At 38.9% G+C, this 21,354-nt stretch overlaps 1 long non-coding RNA gene across 1 annotated transcript in view; it reads left to right on the top strand.

Annotated features, from left to right (window-relative positions):
• The window catches only part of LOC114044093, a 25,137-nt gene extending 16,622 nt beyond the window's left edge, over nucleotides 1-8,515 (top strand). Inside the window, exon 3 of the long non-coding RNA XR_003569173.1 lies at nucleotides 8,435-8,515. This is a non-coding gene — a long non-coding RNA (uncharacterized LOC114044093). The remainder of the gene's footprint in view (nucleotides 1-8,434) is intronic.
• Nucleotides 8,516-21,354: the final 12,839 nt, after the last annotated feature.

Raw genomic sequence — 21,354 nt, forward strand, 5'->3', positions numbered from 1 at the left:
AAGAAAGAAAGAAAGAAAGAAAGAAAGAAAGAAAGAAAGAAAGAAAGGAAGGAAGGAAGGAAGGAAGGAAGAAGGGAAGGAAGAAGGGAAGGAAGGAAAGAAGGATGACAGGAAGGAAGAAAGGACAACAGGAAGGAAAGAAGGAAGGAACTAGAATAGAAGTTAGCCTAACTACAATAGAAGAATCCAATGTCACCTCCACTCATCATTAGGAAGACTAGAGTGGAGAAAGACACCAGTACAAATAAATGTAGTACAAAGGAGAGTGATACGAAGTACCTGACAAGTGAAAAGTGCTATGAGAGGTTATTACTATTTTGTAAAAGTAGTATTAGGAAGCAAAATACGTCTCCCGATTATTTGAATGAAGCAAAATGTACAGCATTAGGAGCTCAGGTATTAGAGATGTATTTCAGTAAATGTTCTAGTCAAAGTGATGGCTGTTCATCTGTTCATCCTTAAGAGCTGCAGTGCCTTGTGCTCTCCCCGGCTTGGGCCAGGTACTGCTTGGCCTCAAATGCAAATTTCGTATCTGGGGAGATTGAATCAATAAGGCAAAAAAAATTGTTAATCCTTCTAATAGTACAAATATATAATTGTTAATATAATATAAACATAAATCTAATAAACATAAATACTAAACAAAGTTTATATTTAATATGTATTATTGTAACTATAATAATTGATATATAACACTAAGCAAAGATAGTTTTGCATGCTGTTGTTGGTTTTGGTCATGTCCAACTTTTCGTGACCCTACCTGAGGTTTTCTTGACAAAGGTACTAGAGTGATTTGCCATTTCCTTCTCCAGCTCATTTTACAGATGAGGAAACTGAGCAAACAGGGTAAAGTGACTTACCCAAGGTCACATAGCTAGTAAGCATCTGAGGCCAGATTTGAACTCAGAAAGATGAGTCTTCCTGACTCTAGTCCCAGTACTCTATCCACTGTACCATCTAGCTGGCCAGTTTTACATATTAACATGTATATATTATATTTACATATATATGCAAATAGGCAGAAACATTCAGCAAGGATGTGGAGTTGTGGCTCTCCAAATCCCTGCCCATTTAGATAGACTAAAGTCAGTAGGAATTAAATTTGTCAACTCCAAAGAGCTACTCTCCCTTCTTGATACTGGTTTATATAGAATTCCACCAAAAAAAAAAAGACTTTGAATTGTAAGAGTTTGTGAGGGTGGGCATCTGATTAGACCGATAAATGTGTGTGTGTGTATGTGTGTGTACTCAGCTCATGTGTGACATGGAAAGATATCTGATCTGGGATCTGGCCCACTCCTTTTCAAGGTTCATTGCCTCTGTGGAAAGCAGGGGTAGGGCTGCCCATGGCTGGGTGCATGTTCCTTCCTTCACTTATTTCCAAGAGCTACTGTACATTGGGACATGGGAAAGCCTCCTTGCCATTTTTCCTGATCATTCCCAAGGGGGAGAGTAACGCTTTGCCCCTTTAGCTTCCTTCCACCCCTGATTACACAAAAGACCATCATGACTGGCAGTAAAGAGTAAACAGAAGTCAGGGAAGTTATATAGATTAAAATGACCAAAGACTGTACAAGTGCATAGGTGCTCTTCTGCTGGGAACAAGATAAAATCTCACCTCAAACCAGAAGAGACGACATTCTCACCAAGGAGAAGTCTGCTTATCTGAGGCCGCGTGACTAATACGTGGCAAAGTCAGGATTTGAATCTGGTGCTTTGATTCCAAATCTAGAATTCTTTCTACTGCTGCCATGGTTAATGATTTAGAATCACAGTGCTGAGTAAGGGCAAAGATGACCTGAGGCAGTGCAATAAAGGGCGGTGACAAAGGGTGAGCCGACTTCCTTAAAAGAAGAGGGTTTTTGGTTTGTTTTTTTCAGATCAACATTAAGCTGACAGTACTCAGCACAATTTTTTAAAAGTAACACCTCTTGTTAGCCTACACTGGGACACCTTTGACAACCAGTTTGCAATACTGACTGTGACTATTGATAAAAATCAAACTACTTAAGAGTATGACCTTCCAGATGTTCTGAGAGTAGAACCAGAAGGGACCTTAGAAGAAAGTTAGTCCCTCCTCCTCCTTTTAAAGATGAGGAAAATGAGAACCAGAGAAGTCCAGGGGTGTGCTGGTAAACGTTTAACAATCAGTTCTCTAGAAAATAAAATGTACATATAACACACTATTAAGTTTAATCTGCATTATTAATATTTTTCCATCACTTTCTTAAGTTTCGACAAAAAATAAAACAAATCAAGCCCTTATTAGTAGCTTTCATAGATACCCAAGGTGTAAATGCTCACACTGAACATTTAAGAATTGGCTTTCTCTAATTGGGTTTAAGCTGGCTGAAGCATATGCCTTTAACCACTTCTACAAAGTCACACAGCCAAGATGTGAACCCAGGTCCCTTGAGTACAAAACCTAATGTTTTTTCTGTTGAAACCCATTGTGTTTCGCAAACATTTTGCCTTTTTTTTTTAAACTAATGAATCTGAAGGCCAGAGTCAAAGTTAGACTTTGCTAAAGTGGCACAGCCTTTAGTCAGTTAACCAAGCTAAGAATAGACCCATCTCCTGACTCCCAGTTCCACAATGAAACTACTCCTCCCACAAAAGATGTTAGTAACAATTGACTTAATAGTCAGCTGGCTGCAACTATGACAAGTCAAAATCAAGGGGGAAGAGGGAAGAGGAGAAGAAAAGCTGTAGCTGGGTAGGCACTGTCTTACTTTGTCAGATGTAAACTCAGTGTCCAGCATGGTGCCTGACACATAGTAAGCACTTAAAACATATTTGTTGATTGGTTGATCTAATTCTGAATTTTAATGACCTGCCCTCTGGCCTATGAATCTGTTACATTATTTTTCTTAAGGATTTAAACTAATTCTTGTGGATTTTAAGTTTACTCTCTCTAGCCACAAACCTCATCCCCATTTAGACTGTAAATTCCAGATCATAAATCCCAAGGGCAGAGACTTTGCTTCTTTCATCTTTATATACCCTGCAATGCCTTGCATAAAGTAGCCTTTTAATGCATATTGTTGAATGAATTAGTGACAAGAATCATGTCTTTCACATTTACATGTCTTGGCAAAGCCTTTCATCCACCTAAGCTTGGATCTGAAATTCCTTCATTATTTCCCTCCTTTGAATACGGACCACAAAAACTCCTCTTAAAATATCCAGTCATCTGAAAGAGAAAACACTTTAAGCTATTACAGATAATTAACACCTGAATAACTATACTATTCCTAACCACCTCTAGTTTACCTTGAAATCTATGCTACCACAATTCCTATCACCAACAACTACTTTTATAACTATAGATTTCTGCTGGCCCAGGGGTCTGGGGCATCCTCTCCCTCTAAGAGACTCTAACTCTAAATCACATGGACTATGCCCAGTCCTGGAGAGGACTGACTTCTAAAAAAAGAGGTCAGACTTTTACTCATCTCTTTACTTTCCCACCCTAAAGTAAGTGTCTGGAGATAATTTCTTAAATAAAGTTTAGATTTGGCTCATATGCCCAAATGAGATCAGAAAGTTTCTCAGTGCACAATGTAAATTAGATATAGGACAGCTATTTATTTCTTCCACGCTGAAGAAAAACTTAAAACAGGAAATGGTAACCATAACATCTATTATATTCTCCCAGGAGATTGATACTTAAAACATAAAAACATAAAACACTTTGTGAAACTGCTGAATTGCCACTTTGCCTACACCTCAGCTCTGTAATCTCTGAGCAGCTCTCTCAGGGTCCAAACCTAACAAGCCAGTGTATGTATTGGTCTCATCCTCATGGCAATGTTCATCTTTTCCTAAAAGGATATAGTGGCAGAAAATTCCTCCTGCTGCCAATCAGCTCTGAGTGAAGAATCCAGGAACTCTACTCCCCAAACTCCCATGGTAGCCACACCTGAAAAGACTATCTTTCATAATTGTCGTTCTGTAGCTTGGCAAAGAATCAAAAGAAGAACCAGCCACATACTTGAGGTCCAGTCTCAAGCTCATCTAGGTTGGCACATGTATTGCTGCCCTATGCAAGCAGCCACCATAGCTAGGGGGCAGGGAGGGGTGAAGGAGGGAATGGAACCAGAAAGAGCATCTCCTCCAGGAAATCTACAGCCAAGAAGAAAGAGAGTTCCAGAGGTCCAAGTCATTCCTTCTAAGGTTTATTAAGTAGACTGAACGTTTTAGCTCAGCAGCCAATTCTGTTTAAGGCAGCACGGGTCATGGGATGGGGGACCAGTATGAGAATTGATTCACCATGCCAAAGTATAAGTCCTTCAGTGTTGAACCATGGGGGTGACCATGGAAGCTCAACCCACTTCACCTTCATGCTTGCTCCCAGGTATGTGTTCCTAGCCAATCCCATTACACTTACTCAGACTCAAAGCCCTCTTAGCTTCTAGCAACTCCTCCAAGATTTCAAGAGGTTTTTCCTCATAGTTTACAATGTTTTTTTTTAAATCTAGTACCATGCAGAAAACTTTTTTTAGATGTATTACAATTTAGATGGAAAGCAAGGTTATCCTATTTTAATACATGGGTTCATATTTTGAGATTGAACTAAAAATATACACCATTAATACAGCTCCATTTTTATTTTAGGATATAACAAGGATTTGTAAAGTTGTAAATGAAAAACAGGATTCAGAAAATTAATGATAAATAAGTATATATTGATTGTAAATTCAAAGAAACTATAATGTAAATAGGGGGAAAATTTTTGAGAAAACCTAACAGTTATTGAATGAAATTTTAAATCTTAAAATTTTTAAATCTTAAAATCTTACCTTTTATCAATTTACAAAAAAAGCTATAGTCACCCCAATCTTTCCTTTACTGGGCTCCTAACGAGCCTAGACCTATCTCCCTGTTTGGCAATTTCCATGATATATTCACTCCTATTCTGGAATCCCTACTTTCCTTTCTTTCCATTGTTACTCTCTTGCCAATCCCAGACCCTAGGTGACCTCTCTCTGTCTGCTCTGACTCCTAAGATGTGAAGTGTCCCCTCCAGAAAGTAACAAAGCCTTATGTTTGGACCCACTACCAATTCATGATATCTAATCTTAGATGGTTCCTCCCTACTGCCTGGAAATTCTTTTTATCTATATCTTGCTAAATCCCTCTCTCCCATAAAATCTGCTACAAACCTTTTCCATTATCCTCCCAATCTTCCCCTTCCAGTTTGATTTTTTTTTTTATTAAAAGGGCCATCCTTTGACTCACTTTTTAAACAGGCCTAATCACTGAGGGTGGTGCCTCACTCAAAGTGAGAACTCGGAAAGACGTTGGGCCATCTTCTGTCATTCTGATCTATATCTGGCCACTGGACCCAGATGGCTCTGGAGGAGAAAGTGAGGCTGATGACTTTGCACAGCTCTCCTTCACTCAAATCCAATTCAATTGCAAGTGATGTCATTATCTTCCTGAAATCATGGTCCTCTTCAAGATTGAAGGACAAAAACCATACGCCCCCAACACTGCCCTTGTCCCACTCAATGACAGGTGACTTTGTCTCCTACTTTATTTAAAAGATTCAATGTGAGCTGCACAGTGTGAGTTTTACTATTTTTCATCTCATAATTTCTCTCTATTCCTTCACGCTCCTTTACTTCCTTTGTTAGAATCTCTGTGGAAGAAGTATCTCAGTTTTGCAAGCAAAGACTAGTCCCCCTAGCTGTGTTCTTGATAACACCTCCTGCCCCATGATATCAAAGCCTAATTCCCTTTTGGTGTAAATAAAAGAGCACTAGACTGGGAGTCAAAAGTCCTAGATCCCAGTCTTGACTCAGCTGCTAATTTTCTGTGTGAGCTTAGGGAATTCTCTGAGCTCTTTGGACCCTCGGTTTCCATATTTGTCATGTGGGGCTAATAACCTTAATCCCTGGCCTGTTCTCTTCACATCATTGTTGGAAGGATCTGGCAAAAACATGCTTGTGACAATTAGCACCTCTCTCACTGGGATCCCCCCATTCTGAAGAATTTACTAAGCGCTATACTCCATCTGTGTTTGATCATGACATAAGCCAAAGCTAAGGCTCCATTCTCATTTTCAATAGTTTTGTTTTTGCTCCTCAGTCATTTTAGTCATGTCCGACTCTTTGTGACCCCACTTGGGGTTTTCTTGGCAAAGATACTAGAGTGATTTGCCATTTCCCTCTCCAACTCATTTTACAGACGAGGAAACTGGGGCAAATGGGGTTAAGCAACTTGCCCGGGATGACACTGCTAGTAAGTTTGTGAAGCTGGATTTGAATTCAGGTCTTCCTGACTCCTGGTACAACATTCTATTCACTAAAGGGAATGACTGAGTGATATAATTACTCCTAGCCCCGACACACTGGATTGGGTGGGCCCCCATAGAACTGGGAAACCTGATTTTTGTTTATAGTATAAACAGAATCTAGTCCAGATGAGTTCCTTCCTGGGAGGAAGGGGATCCCCTCCATTAGAGTTTAGAATGACCCTGAGCTCATGAAGGAGAAAACTAGCCAGATGTCGGGTTAGAAATGGCTTCCCCAGCCCAGACATGTTTAGGCTGCTGAATCTCATAAAGATTTCCTAGCCCACCTCCTCATTAAGTGTTCACCAATCAGGGGAGTTCCCCATCAGAAGGAACACAGCTGATTTAATGTGTTTCAGAGTCTCCCATGATGTCTTTGGTTATGGAGAGAAACCACTGACCACCAATTTATTGATTAATGGCTAGCCTAATTAATAAATTGATGAATAATACCTGGAAACTTTGTCTCTCAGGGTTTTATTCAAAACACAGTGTGACCTAGGGCAAATCACTTAAACTCTCTGGGCATCAGTTGCCTCATCTGTAAAATAAGGGGGTTGAACTAGATAGCCTATAAGGTTCACTCCAATTCTCTATCTTTCCCAATCCTTCTGAATTCTAGTATGTTCCCTCTATTAATTATTTCCTATTATTCTGTATAGAGCTTGCTTGTACATAGCTAATTTCATGCTGTCTCTCCCATTAGAAGGGTAGAGGCTGTCTTTTGACTGTCTTTATCTCTCCAGCACTTAGCATGGTACCTGGCACATAGCAGGTGCTGAATAAATGTTTATTGACTGACTATGAATTAGATGATCTATATGCATTTCGAAGTTAATATATCTAAAGGAAGAATAAAATCCTCCCCTCACCAAACTTATCTCTGCTGAAGGTACCACAATCTTCCCCAGGGCTCAGGATTACAACCTCAGAGGGATCCCACTCTTCCATATTCTTTGTTCCCTATGGCCAATCAGTTGCCAGATCTGTCCAAATTCTCCCTTCATACTGTCTCACACACGTATCTTCCTCCTCTCTATTCACACAGCTACTCCTCTAATTCAGGCCCTCTTTGCTACCCCTAGACCATTGCAATAACATCATAACTGGTCTCTCTGCTTTCAGTATCTCCCAATCCATCCCCTGGGGATGGGGGATGGAGGTAGGGTGGGGTCTGATGTGTGATTTCATCAGTGAGAATAACTCTACTAATACAGATCAACAACTTGACTATAATATAAAGTCTTAGAAGGTTTCCTAGATCACTGAGAGGTTAAGGGACTTGGTCAGGGAATGCATACCCTCTTTATCTCTTCTTAAAATCCTTAGTTTCTTTCAGGTTTCAATTCAGTGGAATTGAAACTATTTTTATTTCTCTAATTATTAGTGTTCTCTTTCTCCTCAAAATTTCCTTGTATTTACTTATATCTATAAATGTTGTATCTCCCAAGTAGAATGTAAGCTCACTGAGGGAAGGGACTATTCCTACCTCTCCTTGTCTTTGTATCACCAGCACTTTGCACAAAGTAGAAATTGTAGTCTAAAAAAGCCTCTGGTTTTTCCACACTAGTCTTTCTTTCCTCAGCATATTATTTATTCCTAAGTATTGTTCTCCTCCTCCAGCCTGGTACCACTCTCTTCTGCCTGTATCTCTTCTCTGGACACAGCCCCTCACCTAATATCCCTCCAAATCTGGAAATGTCTATCCCTGGAACATTCCAGGTTAGAAACTTCCAATTTCCTAGAAGAATGGGGACTCTTCTTATTAAAAAAAAAGAAAAAAAAGAAAAAACCTGGGTGTTTCTGCTCTTGAATTGGACATGACATCCATGGTTGATCCAGGAGCTATATGGACCATGGAGTTGCCTGAATTACCCTGAAGCAGGGACTCTCTCTTCTTGCCATGGCCTGAAGACCATTGTGCAAGGCTCCCTGGTGACATCTCTGGATGCTTGCTTTTGGGTTAGTATGGAGGGGTAGGGGGAGGAGTGTATAGACTTAGTGGTATCCATCTTATCTATAAAGCATAAAAGGAGGGGGCAGGTTAAAGGACTGCCCTAAAACCCTCCCTTTGCAGTTCTGGCCTACCTCTTCTTGAGTATCTATAGTTAAACTATGTTGTTTTTTTCCTTTAAGAACTTCCCTTGAAACGGTCAAAAAAAAGTCCATGTTGCTTTCAGCATTGCCTAGCTCATCTAATTCTTCTACAAAGGCTCCTCAGTATCAGCAATGGACTTTGATGGTAAGCATTTAATAAATCCTTTGGAATTTAATTGAAAAATGCTTTGCTGCGCTCTTATCCACTGTTGATCATCTAGCCCTTCTGTTGAGAAGAAGGAAGAGAATTTTGTTCATCTGGGGGAACAATGAGTATCTTGGACAATGCCCAGACATATATAATATAAATAGGTAAAGATACAGGCATATAAAGGCTAAGCATCTTGCCCAAAGACCTTAAAAGAGTGCAACATATTTGCTTAGACTTTATAAATGTAGACCATAACCAGCCTAATCATTAAATACGTATCTGTATATACGTATGTGTTTATATGTGTATACACATATGTGTATGTATATATATATATATATATACATATAGACACATGCTCTGTGTATATGTGTGTGTGTATGTGTGTTTATGTATGTGTGTGTGTATTAGGCTATTGTTGTTTGTCCTTAGAGGACCATGACATCAAGAAGATGATGCCATGCCTTGCAAGTAAATTGGATTTAAGTGTGGGAGGGCTGTACAATGTCATCAGCCTCACTTTCTCCTCCAGAGCCATCTAGGTCCAGCAGCAAGATATAGATCAGGATGACTAGAGACGGCCCCTGTGTATTAGGCAGTTTGGTGGTGAAGTACACAGGACATCAGAAAGACCTGAGTTCAAATCCTGCCTTAGACATTTATTAGCTGTGTGACTCTAAGCAGGTCACTTAACCCTGTTTGCCTCAGTTTCCTCATCTATAAAAGGAGCTGGAGAAGGAAATGGCAAACCATTCCAGTATCTTTGCCAAGAAAACCTCAAATGAGGTCAAAAAGGGACAGACAAAACTGAAACAACTTAACAACATATACATATATATATACACACATATACATATATGCATACGTATATACACACACACATATACATATGGGGAGGTGGAGGGTGTGTGTGTGTGTGTATATATATATATGTATATATATATAAGTGTGTATATATACACACATATATATATATACCACCAACTAGTAGCTTTTAAGCGTTAAACCTTATTCTGCCCAGTTTTATTATCATTAGTTTTAATACACAAAGCTAGGCTGACCTGGCCACAGTTCTAGAGTGAATCAGTATCATTTTTGCCAGTGGAATCTTCCAGGAACCCTGGCTTCCAAGTTCCCCTCTGAAAAACTACAACTATGGCTGTATTAAATGTGTGTGTGTGTGTGTGTGTGTGTGTGTGTGTGTGTGTGTGCGTTATAAGCAGAGACAGGTTTCACTTATTGTATGCTACCTTGTTCTCACTGAAAAGAAGCTAGATACTCCAATGACCCGCTGAGACTTCCTTCCATGTCCCCACTCCTCTGAGCCTCCCACTCTAGAAATAAGAAGGGAAGAGACAATAAGCAGATGGTTCTGCCACATTACCTAAGTCATTTAATCTCTCTGGACCTCAATTTTCTCACCTACAAAATGAGGGGACTGGACTAGATGTGCTCCAAAATCACTTCCAGCTTTAGCTCTGGGGAACAAATAAGGCTCCCAGCAACATGATGTGATGCCTCCTTTAGTTTCATATTCCACCCCAGTGCATGAGTCTCTTTGGAGTACACTTGTCTGAGACTCTTCCTGTGCGCTCTTGCTTGTTTTTCTCCTTTACCTTTTTTTGTAAATGACATCTGTACCTCTAACTCTAAGATGCTTTGTTCTTCTTGCTTCTTTTTTTAGCAGTTAGCTATGCCCAAGAGAGGAAATGGAGCTATGACAAGTATTTCCTTTCCATTCAAAGCTAGCATTTCTGTGCAGTGGGGGAGGGAGTGAACGGCTTTACAATTTGGATAATTGGGTCCCAAGACTGAGCTGGCTCTGAGTTTTTGCATAGGCCACATTTATGGACCCCCTTTTTTTTTTATAAATTCCATCATAACCAGAGTTGGGAAAACCTCCATAAAACAGGCTGGACAAGTTCCTATATGTGTATATTAATGGTGGAGGGAAAGGGGGAGGCTGGAGGAGGGTCCAGAACATACCAGGCCTGTGATTTCATTGATATAGGGAACTCCCTGATGAGAAAATTCCCTCTACCTATACAAGCCGGCACATCCCCTGCAATTTACAGTCTTAGACGTTTGCTGAGGGTCATAGAGCCCATATATATCAGAAGCGGGTCTTCAACCCAAGTCTTCCTGACTCTGAAGCCAACTCTATCCACTATGCCACACTGGCTTTCTAGTAATAACAAATACACACACATACACATGTAAGTTATATTTTATATATATATACATATATATATTATATATATATTTGTGACATTTAAAAAATTCAAGAGATAATTTCTGGGCAAATAGTCATTTATTAATAATGCTAACAATTTACTAAAAGAGGTCAGTGGCACTCTTGAATGCCAAAGATACTCATGGTGGCTAGCTCATGGCTTTTATGCCCTGGGAAAAGTGGGTATTCCAGAGGGTGGCAATCAACTCTGATTGGTTAACAATTAATGAGAGAGTGACATCATGTCACTCTTGGACAAAGAGATTATGTCTATCCCAGATCACCAACAGCTTTGGGCAAGCTAATCAAGGAATTTATACCTACCCAAACCTGAGTAGAACACAATGGACTTCGCCACCTTAGATTGAATTCCTTGTAAGGTTGGGTGGGGTCTGACCAAGCTTGAGGACAGTTAATTCATAGAGGCTGGACTTTGAAATGAGGACTATAGAAAAAGGGGGAACTCTGGATCTCCTCAAATATTGGTTATTAATAATAATTTCTCTCAATATGTACATAATAAACACATAATATATAGATATTGTCACTAGGGATACAAATATAAATGAAATAGTCTCTGTCCTCAAAGAGCTTATATTCTAAAGGGGGAGACAACATAGACTACATATATGTGTCGGACTGCCTCACTCCAAGGTCAGTCCTCCACTCCCATACCTCTTGAATTGAAAATTACGATACAGAAATCTTTATAGGGATGGATACTAAAAGTTCTATTTAACACAACTCAGCTTAAGACAAGAAGTTGTGAGCCTCTATCCTAAATAATTGACCAACTATATCTGCAAAGTCCTTTTCTGAGGAGATTGGCTGCCAAGGGCATTTCTAACACTATCTTGGAAATACACTCATTTGTTCAAAGGTATGAACACAAAGGTACATTCTAATAGGAAATGAAGAGATAAATCTCTCAGGTGTAAATAATTAACAAATAATTGCTCACTTTCTCTCTATAATAAAATAACTTTATCTAGATTATGATATAGATTATGGATAACACCTGCTTTGTGTATCAATCTTTTCCCAGAAAGGACATAGGCCATTTGTACATTTCTACTGTAGAGTATACAGAAGAGAAACAGTTCAGTGCAAAACTTCCTGCCTTCTTTCAATCCAAGGGATGCCAGTGCTAGGCAGATACTTTCCCAGCTGAACTTCTATCAGCCTGCCAAATGGAACTTTGCTTATCAGAGTTCCAGGAAAGACCACATTTTTTTTTAAACAAGATTACAAAAGTATGGTGGACCACAATTTGTTCCTTCCATTACACAAGACTGGCTATTTCTGGATTGGAAGCTCTGCCTTGATTAGTACAGCATAAGAGCTACATTCTCCAGAAAGCTTTGAATAGTCCCTACCCCACTCTATCAATAAAAGTCATCCTTCATCCTTAATTCATTCTTTTTTTTTTTTTTTTTTTTTTTTTTTGCTTTTTGGTGAGGCAATCAGAGTTAAATGACTTGTCCGGGGTCACACAGCTAAGTGCCAAGTGTCTGCGGCCGGATTTGAACTCGGATCTTCCTGATTCCAAGGCCAGAGCTCTATCTACTGTGCCACCTAGCTGCCTCAAGGGCTGCTATAAATATTTTTGTACAAATAGGTCTTTTCCCCCTTTTTTATGTGTAAGAGGTATTTTTTTCTTTTTTTCCTTAATTCACTCATCATTGTTTTATACAACAGAAAGAGCACTGGCTATGATATCAGAGGACCTGGGTTCAAATTCCACTTCTCATACTTACTATCTATTTGACCTTGAGTGAGTCACAATCTCTCTGATCTGTAAAACAGGGGATTGGACAAAATAACCTCTGATATCTTTTACAACCCTAAATCTATGATCATAAGTTTCTATGAGCTACATACATTTCTGTTGAATGCATGCTTATCTCTTTTGTCCACCTCATCAGATCATAAGCTCTTGGCAGATTTAGTAAAAACTCACTGACTGACTCTGCTCTTCCTGAAAACTCAGTGGTTCTCATAAGATGATTGAGTAGAGAATTATCATTAATAATTTTCCTTCAGATTTTTCTTCATTATCATAATATGTTGACATCCCTTAATTTGATCAGGGATTATAAGTTAGGAAAAAGTATGAATAGACTACTTATTAACTAGGAAAATGGATAGAGCATTTATTAAGTACTGGCTGCTTCAAAAAAAGCAGCTAGATGGCACAATGGATGGAGCACTGGCCCTAGAGTCAGGAAGACCTGAGTTCAAATATGACCTCAAACCCTTATTAGCTGTGTGACCCTGGGCAAGTCACTTAACCCTCTTTGCCTCAGTTTCCTCAGCTGTAAAATGAGCTGGGGAAGGAAATGGCAAACCACTCCAGTATCTTTGCCAAGAAAACCCCAAATGGAGTCATGGAGAATAGGACGTGATGGATCAACAACTAACATTTATGTAGCACTTTAAAGTTTGCGACACTCTTTACAAATATTGTCTCATTTTTTCCTCAGAAGAAACCTGGGAGATAAGTGATACTACTATCCCCAATTTACAGATGGAGAAATGGAGGCACACAGAGGTTAAGTGAGTTCACCAGAGTCACAAAACTAGTAAATATCTGAGGCAGGATTTGAACTCGGTTCTTTCTGACACCAAAGTACTTTATAGAACTTTGAATCTTTCCATCTCTTTCTTGTGCTGTACATATTTGGGGTGCCAGTTATGGAATGTATCTTTTTTTTTTGTAGACTCTATGTCTCCCAGGTTGGAAGCACAGCAACTACTAATGGGCTTGCTCCCACTGCTAACCAGCTCCGGAGTTTTTGACCTGCTCTGTTTTCTGACCTTGAGCCCTCCATAGGCAGCCTGATGGCCCCCAACTTTCTGGGGCTCACCTTATTAGTTCTCTACAAACTGTAGACATTTGATCACAGGAATATGATGGAACCAGTTCAAACCAGCTCTTGAGTAGATTGTTAAATTTTTAGTGGGAGAGTTTAAACCTCAGGAACTAGCGATCACTACAAATCGGGGCTTGATTTGTTTTGTTGATTGTCTATACTTTAAAGAGTGATGGAGAAAGTGTTAATATTATAGATAAAACTTAAAAGTTAATCGTATGTACATTTTTTTCTGGAAATCACATTAAACATTTACCAGCATACCACTGGCCCATCAGTTCAGTCTGCTGCCACTCAGAACTCCCAAATACAAGAGATCCACCACCATTAGCCTCCTCAGTAATAGATTACAGATGTGTACCAGCAAGGACTGTTGCATGTTGTCTTTTTATTCTCAGCATTTCACATAGTGCTTTACATACACTAGGTGTTTAATAAATATTTGATGCATTTCCTCGGAGATCACAGTGTAACTTTTATTGCCAAAAGCTGTGCCAGGAGCATTAAATGTATCTGAGGAGATCAGGGAAAATGGGATTTTGAAGGGATAGCTATTTGTCTGAAGTCAAACATGGGGCATAGAGTTTCCCCAAGGGACAACCTGTTGTATCTTCAGAGCCCTAGCTCTTTCTCATATACACTTTTCTCAGAAAATCCAGATAGAAAATTTCTGGTCCCTGTCTCACAGAAGGAAAAATTGCACATTTGTGTGGTCTGAAGGTGATCCTAGAACCTGCAAAAATGGCATAATAAAAATTACAGTACTACCTAAATAAAATTACTTATTTAGGACCATACCAATCAAACTGCTAAATGATTACTCTGTAGAGAAAGAAAAAAGAATAAAATTTATTTGAAGGAACAAAAGTTCAAGAATCTCAAGGGAAGTGCTGGAAAAAGTGGTAAAGAAGGGAGTTTTGCAGTACCAGATCTCAAACTATATGACAAAGAAGTAATCATTATAACTATTTGGTGCTAGTTTAAAATTAAGATGGGAAGTGGAATATAATAAGTACACAACATACTAAAGCAAATGAACATAACATTCAATAAACTCTGATAACTGTAATAAGAACCTACTTTGACAAAAATTTTGGAAAAATTGAAAAACGGTATAGTAAAAATTAGCTTTAAACCAACAGAACACCATGTACCACAATAAGTACCAAATTGCTATGGGACCTAGATATAAAGGGAATTTGTCAAAAACAAATTAGAGGAGTAAGAATAGAACCATCTTTCACATCTCTGGTTAAAGGAAAAATTTTTGACCAAAAAAAAAGGATTAAGAGGCAACCGGAGACAAAATGGACAGTTTTGATTTCACAAAAATTGAAAAGGCTTTGCACAAACTAAATCAATGCAGCTAAAACTAGAAAAGAAATAGTTAACTGGGAGAAAATATCTTCACAGCATGTTCTTCTGGTAAAAGTCCAATATACAAAATAAATAGGAAATTGATTCAACTATATAAAAACAAGAGCCATTCCCTAATAATAACTGGTTAAAAGGTATTAATGTTGCATTTTTCAAGGGAAGAAATCCAAGCAATCAACAAAGACAAAAATACTCTAAATTACTTAGATGAGAAATGCAAATTAAAACAATTCTAAGATTCCACCTCACACTCTCAGATTTTTCAAAGATGACAAAAATAAAAAATGACAGTGTTTGGAAAGGAAGTGGGAGAAGAGTAACACTCTGTTGGCGTAGCTGTGGATTGGTCCAACCATTCTGGAAAGCAATTTGGAAATATACCCAAAAAACACTAAGCTGAGCATATACCTTGCCCCACTGATGCCACCACTAGGCAAATACTTCCAAAGAAAGAAAAAAAGGAAGAATCCATATATACAAAAATATTCATAGCAATACTTTTTGTTGTAGCAAAGAACTAGAAATGAAGGGATGCTTATCAACTGAGGAATGGCTAAATAATTTCTAGTATATGAATGTAATGGAATATCATTGTGCTTTAAGAATTAACCAAAGGGATGGATTCTGGGAACACATATGAACTGCTACAGAGTGACATAAGGACAACCAGAAGAACAATTTATATAACTACCACAACACTGAAAAGAAAACCAACTTTGAAAGACTTGATCTCTGATCAATGCAATGAACTGCCATAACTCCAGAGGAACTGTGATAAAGAATGCTACCCATTGCCTAATAGAGGGGTGATGTATTTGAGGTGCATAATAAGACATACATTTTTAGACATAGTGATTGTCTTTCTTGATTATTATCATTTGTTACAAAAGAGAATTTTTTTTCATCTGAGGGTGAGGGATGGAAGGGGTAGGGAGATGAGGACTATTTAGAACTAGTGAGAAAGAAAGGAGAGAGAAGAAGGAAGGAAGGAAGCAAGGAAGGAAGGAAGGAAAAGAGGGGAGGCAGTGTAGCACAGTGGGGAAAACCCTTGTTCTAGAATGAGAGAACCTGGATTCACATCCTACTTTGACACTTACAGCTTGTGTAATCTTAACAAGTCACTTAACAAATCCTCAATTTCATCTGTCAAATGAGAAAGCTCAGTTAGATGGCCTCTGAGCTCCCTCTCAGCTCTAGTTCTATGGTCCTGTGAAAAGTGTCATCAAAGCATTTTTTAAAGCTCAGAAAAGAAGAAGTTTTAGAAGAATACAGACAAGCAGGGCAGCCTTTCTACTCATGTGTTCAATTTATTATATGTACTTTCAAAAATCCCAGGTGCACATAATAGAGATTTGTAGTTTCATATACTTTCCTCTCTATTTTTTTGCATATGGAAGTATTCATCTTTGTTGGTATTTAGAATTTCAGAGGGAGACATAGATAAGCAGGACAGCTTTGCACCTAATATATTCAATTTGCTAGATATTTCAAAAATTACAAGCTGTGTGTAATAGGGATTCGCAGCTTTGTATACATTGCTCTTTTTCTGTTCTTGTTATACAGAGGTGTTCCTCTTTTTTGCTGTTTGGGGATAATAATTCCACCTACTTGCCTTGGTTGTTGTGAGTATAAAAGGAGATAATATTTGTAAAGTGTTTAACACAGCACCTAGCACATAGTATTTGCTTAATAAATATTTGTTTCCTTCCTTCCTTCTTTTGCCAACATCAAAACAAAAAAAAAAATTTAAAGGATAGTGGCGAATTATAAAGAGTAATTGTGCGATATTAAAACCAGAAGGAATCTTAGTGATCATCTTACAAAGGAGAAAACAGCCCCAGAAAGTTTAAGGGACTTGTCCAGGGTCTAGTTAGTGGCAGTTAGTGGCAGACTCAAGACTCTAACCCTAACCTAATAATCCCCTGCTTAGTAATCCTTCTGGTATGTCATGCTTCCTTTCATCCTCTTTTAAATTTGGAGATGTTGTTTCGATTGTTTTAGTGGTGGACACAAACTTTTTTTCCTTTGAAATGTATATGTCACACTTATGTGAAAAATGCCCAGAGCCCTATGGGATATGTGTCCTATTCAATCACACCCCCCCCAAAAAGAATCCTGAAAAGATTTTTTCACTGAGTGGTCCAACAAGATGGCACCAACTTCTCTATTGTTCCCAACATCAGAAGGAAGTTTCATTAAAAGAAAAGATAAATCAGTGTGATACCATTTGCAACAGACAATTCATAGTAACCTAAAGTCTTACAACATACCACAGTCTCTCAATGCCCCACAAATATTTCCCAATGTCACTTAAGATAATCGAGTAAATACATTTTTGCACACCAGGGTCCCTGTGAATTATTTCCTCTTGAGTGAAAGTGTGGTGTAGTGGAAAGCACACTCAATTTGAAATCTGGAAGACCTGGGCTTGAATCCCAACTCTGCCACCTGTGACTTCTATGAGCCTTAGCTTCCCATACTGCAAAATGACGAAGCTGGACTCAATGACCTGTAAGGTCCCTTCCAGCTCTATGCCTTATGATCCTAAGTTTGCTACACTGTGTTTTGTTTCTGTGTGGTACATAGTTAAGTCTCCTCCTAGCATTAGTTGTTCAGTCATGTCTGACTCTTGATGACCCATGGACCAAAGCATACCAGGCGCTCCTATCTTCCACTGTCTCCCAAAGTCTGTCCAAGCTCATCTTCATTGCTTCCATGACACTATCTATCCATCTCATCCTCTGCCATCCCCTTCTCCTTTTGCCTTCAATCTTTCCCAACATCAGGGTCTTTTCTGATGAGTCCTATCTTCTCATTATATGGCCAAAGTATTTAAGCTTCAGCTTCAATCTTTGTCCTTCCAATGAGTATTCTGAATTAATTCCTTTGTCTTGACTAATTTAATGCCCTTGCTTTCCAAAAGACTCTTAAAAGTCTTCTCCAGCACCACAATTCACTTGGCTTTCCTTATAGTCCAACTGTGACAGCTCTCACAACCGTAATAGGGATTTTAGTATAGTTAGCTAAACTACTTTTTGCTTCTCTCTTCTCATTTCTGTCATCTTCCATCCTTACAGGGCACTAAAGCCTCCCTAGGTGCCCTATACATCAGCAAAGGAAGCCTGGAATTTCCCCCTCCTGATCTGGCCAAAGACCAGAGCTCTTCAAATTTTTCTGTAAGTCAAATGGCCCCATGGAGACTTCCTTATTTCTCACAGTTGAATGTGACTTCCCTTCCAACCCACCCTCACCCCTGAATTTACAGCACTTTGCTACATTTCTCTTATGAATATATCATGTACTATGTTGTAATTATCGTTATTTCTATATGTGTCATATTGTCCTGGGACCAAAAAATCCTGTGACTGCTGAAGTGCCTTTCATACAGTACATAAGAATATATCTGTTGTTTAGGATATTTAAAGCTACAAGTTCTATCCTGGTGAACAATTAAACAATGCTTACTGGAAATGGATCAAGGCAAAGGTGTAATCCCTTAAAGCAAACACTCTACTGCCTTTTCACCAAAAGAACCTCCCTAAAAGCCATTCTGATGGCATTGTTTAAACTAGACAGAAACCAAAAAAACTCCTTAGGATATTTTGAATGTTTTCTGCTTACCTTTGCAATTTATTACAATTTCTTTTTTTTTTTGCCTTACATCCTTAAACTGCTTATCCAAACTTTTCCTCTCTCCCATATTCTAGTGCACTACTCTACATGAAAAAGGTACTTAAGTTTTTAGTTGAATTGTTTACAATCCATCAGCCTCTGAATAAGTAGAGACTTCCCTACAGGGACTTAGTTAAGAGGAGGCTCAATCAGTCCCACCACAAGATTGCCCGTCCCAGGCTCCTTTGGAAGTCTACTTACTCCTTGTCGAGACCACAAGGAGCATCAGCAGCACTATTTGCAGGTAGGGAAACTAAAACATTGCTGCTGCTGCTGCTGCTGCTGCTGCTGCTGCCGCTGCTTCTATTATTGTTGTTGTTGTTCAGTAGTTTCAGTTGCAAAGACTCCTCTTAACCTCATTTAGGTTAGATTTGGTTTTTTGGGGGGTTTTTTTGGCAAAGACATTTGAGTGGTTTACCATTTCCTTCTCCAGCTCATTTTACAGATGAGGAAACTGAAGCAAACAGGGTTAAGTGATTTTCCCAGGGTCACACGGTGAGTGTCTAAGGCCAAATTTGACCTCAGGTCTTCCTGACTCCAGGCCCAGCATTCTAGCCACAGTACCATCTAGTTTACTCCTAATCTTATTGTCCTTCTTACCTCTTGACATTAGGTTGGTCATCTCTGCCTGAGAGATCTTCTTCCTATTAATCCAAGGGCTAGCAAGACACCCTAACTGTCCCCCAATATGTTTTCATTAGACTCTGGGAAGAAATAATCAAATCACCTCCAAAATTAGTTACAAATACTGTGGCAACAGAGAAGAGAGCCATGGAAGAAGATGCCATGGTAGTCAGGAGGTAAGCTTCAGAAAGGAGCAAACTCAGGGAACCCAGCCAAGAAACACAACCAGCAGAGACAATGAAATAATGAGGATGTCACAGAAAAAAAAAAAGGTTGTTGTACTACAGAAAGACCTGGAAGCACTACCTAGGTGTGAGGTGCCTGGCCACATGTATGCCTTTCAACCTGTGTACTCCATATATATGTTCATTCTTCCCATTGACACTGGGAATTTATGGGAAAAAAATGCCCCATGTTTATGCAAGAATGTCTTACAGCAACTGTTATTACTATGCTATCATAGTAAATGTCTTTTCTTTGAGCTAATTTTATCTACTAGTTGACTACTAAAAGTATATAAAGTATACTTGTGTAAGTTAGTGCACTAGTAGAGGATCACAAGCTAATGTTTTAGGAATGCAGACCCATAGAGAATCTTCGAACCAGAACAGTTCTGGTTCTGAGGAACCCAAATCAGGTGTGAGAGTGCCAATAGGCTTGGGAGATGGGGGAGGAGAGAAGGTAATACAGAGGAGCACTTTTGTTGCTGTTGTTTTTATTGTTGTTGTGTCCTTTCAATCATGTCCAACTCTTCGTGACCCCATTTGGGGTTTTCTTGGCAGAGATAGTGGAATGGCTTGTCATTTCCTTCTCCAGCTCATTTTACAATTGAAGAAACTTAGGCAAACAAAGCTGAGTGACTTGCCCAGGGTCACACTGTTAATAAGTGTCTGCGACAGGATTTGAATTCAGAAAGATGAGTTTTCCTGACTCCAGACCCAGTACTCTGTCCATTCCACCACCTAGCTGACCTACAGAGAGAGGAGTACTATAGCACATTAAAAGCAAGGTTTAAAACAATTAGCTCTGGGACGACAGGACATACTGTAACACTTTTCAGATTTGAAAGTCATCTTTTAGAAATGCTAACAGCACCCAACATACACAATGGCCAGAACAGAAATGTCAGGACAATATAATTATAAAGTTAATGTACAAAGTAATGAATCACCCAGAAAAGTCTGTTTCTTCACTTTATAATCATACTATAGTTGAATATGTCTTACTTGTAAAGTAAGATCACAGTTATTCAGAGCCCAACTAGCTACAATCCTTTACTAAACACATTTTTTTCTACTCTTCTCTTAGGAGACAGAGGCAAATAATCAGTTAATCAACAACTACCACATTGATCCCAATATAAACAGAAGATTTCTCACTATTCTAGCTTGTACAAAACTTGAATGAGGCCTATATGGCCTTCCTAGTACCCTGCTGTTGTTTAGTTATTTTTCAGTCATATCTGACTCTTCAGGACCTCTTTTGGGAGGTTTTCTTGGCAAAGATACTAGAATGGTTTTCCATTTCCTTCTCCAGCTCATTTTACAATTGAAGAAACTTAGGCAAACAAAGCTGAGTGACTTGCCCAGGGTTACACTGTTAGTAAGTGTCTGCGGCAGGATTTGAATTCAGATCTTCCTGACTACAGGCCTGGCACTCAATCCATACCCTAGGTGTCCTAGGTAGGGTCAAAAGATTCCAAACTGGAAGAAAGTTTAATCACAGGTCATCTGGTCCATTTCCTCTTTTTATAGATGAGGAAACCAAGGCCAATAGAAAAAAAAAAGTGACATCCAAAGTCATAAAAGTCAAGTAAAACAGAATTTATTAAGCACCTACTATGTGCCAGGTAGTAAGTGGCAGAACCAGGAGTCAAGATTAGGTTTTCTGACTACAGAGTCAATGCTTTTTCCTCTCTGTCACACATGTACTTGGTCTTACCTTATCCTGATGATGAAGAAACAGAGACCAGAAAGTTGAAGTGATTTAGCCAAGCTAACACAGATAATAATGTTATCAGAAAGGCTTC

The sequence above is a fragment of the Vombatus ursinus genome, unplaced genomic scaffold, assembly GCF_900497805.2.
Source record: "Vombatus ursinus unplaced genomic scaffold, bare-nosed wombat genome assembly UNPS02014772.1, whole genome shotgun sequence".
Classification (NCBI taxonomy): domain Eukaryota; kingdom Metazoa; phylum Chordata; class Mammalia; order Diprotodontia; family Vombatidae; genus Vombatus; species Vombatus ursinus.